Source organism: Pinus tabuliformis, chromosome 6 (genome assembly GCF_031772625.1).
Source record: "Pinus tabuliformis cultivar Carrire ecotype Pingquan chromosome 6, CPIR1, whole genome shotgun sequence".
Lineage (NCBI taxonomy): Eukaryota > Viridiplantae > Streptophyta > Pinopsida > Pinales > Pinaceae > Pinus > Pinus tabuliformis.
In genome coordinates this window covers 1,484,792,325-1,484,800,055 of record NC_142292.1, presented here as the reverse complement: position 1 = coordinate 1,484,800,055, position 7,731 = coordinate 1,484,792,325, and positions in this window count along the sequence as shown.

Below are 7,731 nucleotides of genomic sequence, written 5' to 3'. Positions count from 1 at the left end.
CTCAGGTGCATCCTTTCACTTCACTCCCCATAGAGAGTGGTTCTGCGAGTATGAGAAATACGATGGTGGTGATGTCTTCTTAGGAGATGATAGGAAGGCTAGAATCATTGGTCGGAGAAAAGTAAAGTTGAAGTTGCAAGGTGGAAGGGTTAGAACACTTCCGGGTGTTCTACATATTCCTGCATTGGCCAGAAATCTGATTTCTGTAAGCAAGTTGGATGATGCAGGTGTAAAGACGGTGTTCGAGAAAGATACCTGCAAGATGGTTCGAGGAGCACTGATATTAATGCGGGGAGTTCGGATTGGAACTCTATACAAGCTGCAAGGTAGCATTGTTGTTGATGGGTGCAATAGTTCTATGGTTCCTGAAAATGGAGTAGAGAATCTAGTGGTCTCTAGAGAGAAGACCATGTTGTGGCATCAAAGGCTTGGACATATTGGAGAGAAGGGCCTTCGAATACTTCATGGTAAAGGTATGGTAGAAGGTATGAATAATAGCTCTCTAGATTTTGATTTCTGTGAAAATTGTGTATACGGGAAGCAAAATCGGGTGAGTTTCCCCTCTGGTGGTAAGAGGACGAAACAGATATTAGAGCTTGTGCACAGTGATGTGTTTGGACCTGTGAAGGTTCCATCACTGGGTAAGTCTGTGTACTATGTATCATTCATAGATGACTTCTCAAGGAATACATGGATATATTTTCTTAAGAAGAAATCTGAAGTCTTTGACAGGTTTAAAGAATTTAAGGCTCTGGTGGAAAATCAGACAGAGAAGAAGATAAAGGTTCTGAGGACAGATAATGGTGGAGAATTTTGCAGCAAGGAATTTGAAGAATTTTGTAAGAAGTGTGGTATAGCATGGCAGAAGACTACTCCATATACACCTCAGCAAAATCGAGTCGCAGAAAGAATGAACAAGACATTGATGGAAAGGGCAAGAAGCATGCTCAGTGGTGTCAGGTTAGGACAGGAATTCTGGGCAGAGGCGGTGGATACTGCATGTTACCTGATCAACAGATCACCTTCATCAGCGTTGGAGGATAAGACTCCACAAGAAGTATGGACTGGTAAGAAACCCTCTCTTTCACATCTAAGGGTATTTGGATGTGATGCATATGTACATGTTCCAAAGGAGAAACGAACCAAGTTGGATAGTAAATCTGAAAAGTGCATCTTTATTGGGTATAAGGATGGTTTAAAGGGTTATAAGCTTTGGAACCCAGTCACACGGAAGGTTGTGTACAGCCGAGATGTGTTGTTCAGAGAGGTAAAAGATGTTATTCAACATGAAGTCCAACCAAAGGAACTTGAGAAGATAGATTTTGAGCCAAAGGAGGAAGAATCAGACTCTGCAGCAGAGGAGGAATCAGAAGATGAAGAGCCACAAACTCCTGCTGTGAGAAGATCAGTTCGAGAAAGAAGGCAGCCAGAAAGCTATAGTCCATCTGCTTTCAGTTCAAATTTTGCTTTGTTTGTTACTGATAATGATCCCAGAACTGTGAAGGAAGCAGTGGATTCAGAGGATGGAAAACTCTGGAAAGAGGCCATGGTCGATGAAATGGCATCTTTGCACAAAAATGAGGCTTGGGATCTGGTGGAGTTGCGGGCTGGAAGGAAACCCATTGGCAGCAAATGGGTGTTCAAGAAGAAGACAAATACAGAAGGAAAGGTGGAGAAATACAAAGCTCGGTTGGTAGCAAAAGGTTATTCCCAGGTGCCGGGAATTGATTTTGGCGATATTTTTTCTCCTATTGCCAAGGTAACTTCTATTAGATTACTTTTATCTGTTGCTGCTGCTTTTGATTTTGAGGTAGAACAGATGGATGTGAAGACAGCATTTCTTCACGGGGATTTGGAAGAGGAAATCTACATGAAGCAACCTGAAGGCTTTGCGGTGAAGGGTAAGAAAGAACTGGTATGCAAGTTAAAGAAGTCTCTGTATGGGTTAAAACAGTCACCAAGGATGTGGTATCAGAAATTTGATACATTTATACGGGGACTTGGCTTCACCAAAAGCAAAGCAGATCATTGTGTGTATTTTAAATTAATTGGTGACCGTATTATTTATCTGGTCTTGTATGTGGATGATATGTTGTTGGTTGGAAATGACAAAGAAATTATCCAGGATTTGAAGACCCAATTGTCCTCCAAATTCGACATGAAAGATCTTGGTGCTGCAAACTATATTTTGGGCATGGAAATTAAAAGAGATCGGTCAAAGAGGAAGCTCTGGTTAAACCAGAGGAAGTATGTCGAGACAATACTCCAGAGGTTTAATATGCAGGATAGTAAACCGGTGAAGGTTCCTATTCCTGTAGGTGTGAGGTTATCTACTGAACAGTGTCCCAAGACACAAGAAGAGGAAGAGGACATGTCCCGTGTTCCATATGCAAGTGCAGTGGGTAGCCTGATGTATGAAATGGTCTGTACTAGACCAGACATTGCACATGCAGTGGGAGTATTGAGCAGGTTTATGTCAAAACCTGGGAAGGAGCACTGGACAGCAGTGAAGCGGGTTTTCAGGTATTTGCGTGGCACTAGTGATTATGGTCTGTGCTACCAAGGAAGACCAAGATTGGACAGAGTGTTGGATATTCATGGCTTTGTTGATGCAGACTGGGCTGGAGATCTGGATCAAAGAAGATCTACAAGTGGGTATGTGTTTAACCTATTTGGAGGTGCAGTCAGTTGGATGAGTAAGAAACAATATGTAGTGGCACTATCAACTACAGAGGCAGAATACATGGTAGCCACTCATGCAAGCAAGGAAGCAGTTTGGTTGCAGAGATTGTGTTCAAGTATGGGGTTAGTACAGGGAGCTATAAGAATAGACTGTGATAGCCAAAGTGCAATTTTCTTGGCAAAGAACCCTGCTTATCATTCAAAGACAAAGCACATTGATGTTCAGTATCACTTTGTGAGGGATATGATAGAAGACAGAAAGGTGTTGCTGGTAAAGGTGGACACTTTGAAGAATACTGCAGATGCATTCACAAAATCTGTGAGCTCTAAGAAGTTCTCTTGGTGTAGAGAAGCAATGGGAATCTCAGGGCTGAAAAATGACTAAGCTCTCCTGTGGCCCCCTGTGGAAAGAAAACAACAAGTGGGAGATTGTTGGGTTGTGTTATATTCTTTCCACGTAGTTAATAGGGGGTTTGAAGGGCACCCGTAACCCCACTTTATGGGGTCCAGGGCAACGCCCCGGAAAATTTTGGTTTTGGACCATATGTTAGGTTGGGCGGACCCACCTATGGTTTTGTGCATGATTTCCGCACATGTTTTTTGGAGGCGATGGTTTTCGGTCCATGGTATTGGATGCTTCGGCATGTATAAATATGTATTGTAACATTGAAAGGAACATAATGAAAAATCAAGCTGGTAGTCCCGGTTATGGGATCCAGGGAAAAATCTCTGTGCATATGTGTTTTATGGGTTATGCTCTCGCATTGTTTATTTTCTTTTTTTAAGAATCCGTATGCAGGTAATTTCTGTACAGGGTTAAAACCTACATTTTTAAGCTCCTAACCTGGAAAAAAAAATTCTAAATATTTATATAAAAGAGGGGAGAGTAGGGGGGTGTTGCAAGAAGAGAATTAAGATCTCTCTAATTTTTATATATGTAGCAAAAATCAATTTATGTCACCTGTGAACAAAGTGATTTTTCTTCTTTATTCTCTAAAACTAGGTTTTAGTGTTTCCTTAGGAGTCGTGCCATTTTTTTTTGTTTTGAATCCACCAGTTGGTTACTCTTTTGATCATTATGGAGAATAGATTTATATCATTGGTCTTTTTAGAGTCAATTGTTGCCTAGATCGTTGTTGTATCATGAATTTGTTTAAGGGATTCCTTTATCCTATGTCGGTCATCCTTTAGATGTTCATGTCAAGCTTCCCTATTATCATTTTTTCTTATTTCATCAACGTCACCAATTTCTAATGCTAGTGTGGGAGAATTTGTCATTTCCTTCACATCGATAGGTCTTTTACTATTAAATATGAAAGATCTAAGATATGCATTGAGATAGTAGCAACATAGAACTTAATTTGATCATTCGTAGGTTTCCTTGTGCTCATTAGATGACATAACCATTGGACATTGATTGAGTGGTTTCCACAATGTTTGGCAACAAGACCATTATTCACATAAAGGATTCATGTTGTACTTAGGATTCCAGTTTCCTCATTGATGGAATACATCACCTCTGACGGTGATTTTCATTTTGGTTTGCTACTTAAAGAGTCTTTCTTATGTACTATTTTCACCCAGTGCATTCAGAAGATATACTTTGCAGTGTTATTTCTACTCATTTTCCAGTCTCTTCAATAAAATCATGTTCCCAATACTTTACCATATTGGTTGATGAGAGATGCCTTGATTATCTCCTTTAGTGGATCTCTTCCTATTTAAAATAGCGCATTTTCTATGGGAAAGAGAGTAATGTACATTTATAATACTTTTAAGCTTACAGTCATTAGTGGTAGGTTTATCACACTCGAAAGTGGGTATACCTCAATGGATCCTACTCCATTGGTTCTACAATTGTTCAATATTAACATATCTATTCATGCCTAATAGCATACTCGGTATCTTTGTATATGTTATCATCATAATTGGGTTACCTTGCACCTATCAATAGTATACATTAATGACTAGTGATCAAATGGTTTCTCCTATATTTGACATCATCTCATTTATTCACCTAGTGTAGATTCATTTATGCAACCGATTTGGGTTGAAAATCTATGGTTGTCACAACTCTTTCCTTTTGATGTTACTACCTGAATTGGCATACCTATATTGCATATTTATTTTTAAAGAACCAAACTTGTATTCCATATAGTTCTAGTTGTTCTCTTGATGTATCATTAGATGTAGATCCACTTTATATATATATTCATGGTTATAATACCATTTTAGCATGGATACCACCTTAGGGAAGAGAGGTATTTGATAGTTTGTTTTTTGTTTGTAGGTACCTTCCAATTCCTTTTCTTGCTAGGTATCATCAACTTCCCTTCTAACCTCATACATTATGGGGTATTTTTTATAGCTATACTTAGTTAGCCTTGGCCATCCATAACATGTTTAGCCATTTATCTGCAATCCTTCCATCATTATTCATTTCCTTCATATATTTTTAAATCCATAATTATAATTTGCACATGAGTTTCATTCTAACAAATCACAAACTAATCATGAGTTTCCTTCTAGCAAATCATAAACTAATCATGAGTTTCCTTCCAACAAATCACAAACTAATCATGAGTTTCCTTCCAACAAATCACAAACTAATCATGAGTTTCCTTAAAGCAAATTGTAAGCACTTCCAAATGCACCCCACCCCCCTCAAAAAAAAAAAAAAAAAAATCACCCTTGAGTGGAGATCATTGATAATGTACACTTGTGCAACCCTAATTTGCACTTATGATGACCTAAACCACTTTTTCACGGTAAAATAATAGTTTTAGATGTTGGGATATGGGGTGATTATTAGTTAGAGTACATACACACAAGAGAATTGTTTTGGGTATTATCTACCTAGAGATTTTAAGGTTTCTTCACCACCATAGTTCCTTTTTTTAATTGCAATGTATACTTATGAGTTGTGCCTAAACTCTCCTTGAGTTTCCTTAACAATTTAAATCTAGGATTTGCTGATATAATTGAAGTTGATAAGTTTTCAAGGCTAGATGAACCTAAAATCAGTTGAAAAGTGTACCAATGAAGAGATTTAGTATTAATACTTGGTATTATTCTTTCATTTTAGTATATAAATATATGTCTTCCCTTCCCCTAATCCCCACACACCACCAAGTTGATTATGCAATATTGTATTAGTTTGTTTTCAATTTAATGAATTGTGAGCATAGTTGATTTCCTAATGTTAGTTAGTATTGATTTAATATAAATTTATTTGATTTATTTACTTGTTTGTTCGATTAGGCCTGAAGAAAATTATCTTCCTGTTTTATGTGCATGTTTGGAGGACTTAATGTTGAAGGATTTATATCTAGATCATTCACAATAAACAAAGAAATTGGACAATGAATTCCAAATATTGTCCTCTCTTTCAATGTTTCACATTCAATAATGTAAGTTGTTCATTCTAGAAAAGAAGTTATTTTTATTTAACTGGTTTGTGAGTGAGATAAAAACATTCCGCCTTCTCATGCAAGGAATAAATTGGGCTTGAAGATGAAACTACAAGTGCCAATAATATGGTAAAAATAAGTTACAACACTTTCCCTGTATCCCTTTTACTCAAACTAGGTTTAGAGGTCATTTACTCAAGCTTACCCCTTCCCCATAGATTTCTAAGCTCTAAGATATGGCGGTCATCCTCATTCAGTCATGATTCATTTCCCTTGTGTGTGTTTCCCATTTTCGCATCAATGTCTCAACCTATGATAAATCAATGCTTCCAATAATAACAATGGACATGCAACATCATTATCATTATAAATTAAGAGTATCATAACAAGGGGTACATAAATACACATGTTATTCAACAAGTGCGTATAATAGTAACCACATCGTTACAATGAATATCCTTGCTAAATCATCTTCAAATATTAATAATGTTACATAATTATTATCAATAATTCCAATGCTAAGTAAATCATTAATGCTCATCAAAATCTAAAAAACAACATGTCTATGTCTATCACAATCAATCATAAATAGATGTAACCAACAAGGGGATGATGAGCCTATAACACCATCTCTTATTAGTCAAAACTAAAAACATCAAGCAAGACATTGGGTGTTACAATACTCCCCGCTAATAAGGGCTATGTCCCCAAAGCCAAGTCATCTTTGAAAAACAAGGATAAATATGTTTCGTTTATTAGTCCAATTACCAAGTTTCATCCACATATGAGTAGGGTTGCTAATGGACCTAGTCTGAATTTTTGTTATTTTGTTCTACAAGCACTATTGTTTGTCACCAATGATTGTTAGGAGCTCAATGATAAATTCTCCAATTTCCTTCATTTGTATAGCATAAATTTCCATCATGACTAAGGTTGCGAACACATTTATTGGGAAATGACACATGAAAAACACCATGAATTTTTTTAAAGTAATGAGAATCATTGGAGAATCAGTAACTTAGATAAATCAGTTGCCACTATTACTCCAAATACAACTATTCATAAATTCCACTCACTAGTCAGTTCCAGTATGTCTCTGAAGACTTGAACCCACGTAGTTGGGACAACAAATTGTTCACCAAACCACTCGAGCTAATATCCTTTAACAAAAAATACCATGAATTTTCACATGTAACAGCAAGGCCAATTTGTAAGCAACATCATCCATTTGTGCCAACATCTTGAAAGTTCCATAACATCTTGATGCTAGTTTATGTTGAAAATGCAACAAGAAAATCCAAATTTAATTTTGTCTTTGAATTAAATTAGGAATAAAATTGTAATTCCACATCATAAGACAACTTGTACGGGTTAACTAAGTTAATTTGACTTAGTTGGCTCAATTAATTCGATTTGAGGGTCTAACTTGTGTCATGTAGATGTCTCCTACATTATAGGAGCCCTCGCTAAGTTTATTTTGAGTTGTAACTAATTAATTTAGTTTAATTGAGTTAAAGTTGGTTAAACTAGTTCCAACTGATGGAGGAACTAGTAGAAGGTCAAACAATGGGGTGTTGCTTCATGTGTTCAACCATTTAACTGATGATTCACTCATAAATAACTCATTTATGTCAAATAT